Below are 902 nucleotides of genomic sequence, written 5' to 3' on the forward strand. Positions count from 1 at the left end.
TCGTTTTAAAATTATTGTTTCTAGAGTTTGAAGTTATTCCTTAAAAAATAATCCGACAGAATCACCTGAATGTAAGAAATGATCAACAGGATCCAAAATGTAATTTGAGCCCACCGACTTCACGATATTTCCTTAAAACGAATTTGCTGTCTTCAATGGTGCTAAAGACGTCCAGCAATCGTTTTCCAGGATAGAACGAATTTTCGTCTCCTACGGAAGCAGCACAGCAATCTGCAAGAGTTCCAACGAACTCAACGAAGTGTATTTGACTTCGAAACAATATCAGAATAAGAGAGAGGATAATAAGATTCAAAGCACAGAAAGTTTGCAATGAAAATGGTGTAATTTTTCTAGCAGCGGGGCAAGCTATTTATAGACTTGTTCGTGGCCATTCAAATACCCTCTAGACAGTCGTCACTGTTCAGACAGCCTCCAAAACTCCAACAGACATGTTAGTTCAAAACTGCGTCTGTTAAGTTGGTTAACAGTCGACGGTTTAACAGACCATCCAAAAAAAATTACCCGGAAAAAGCCAATGAAAAAATAAATTTTATTAAGTATCCAAGAATTTGATTGTATACAATTTGGTCCAAAAATTCAAATAAATTTTGTCCAAAAAATTAATATAATACAAGGACGCACCCGCATCGAACCGAACTCGAACATGTGCTCGTGCGGTGCGGAGCCAGTCAGAGGCGCACGCTTGTTGGCTTATGACCGAACTCGATAGGAAATAAGTCTCCCCCCTTCCAAAGACTATTGGTACCCCTTGGACCCCAAACCCAATTCCCAAACTTGCACCATATAAACCACACCAAAGTTTCATAACTTTCCTATGTGGGATAAGTGTTTGGGCAAATCAAATTCTTCACTAATTCATAGTTTCAAGTGGGTTACTTTGA

The sequence above is a fragment of the Olea europaea genome, unplaced genomic scaffold (genome assembly GCF_002742605.1).
Source record: "Olea europaea var. sylvestris unplaced genomic scaffold, O_europaea_v1 scaffold1175, whole genome shotgun sequence".
NCBI lineage: Eukaryota > Viridiplantae > Streptophyta > Magnoliopsida > Lamiales > Oleaceae > Olea > Olea europaea.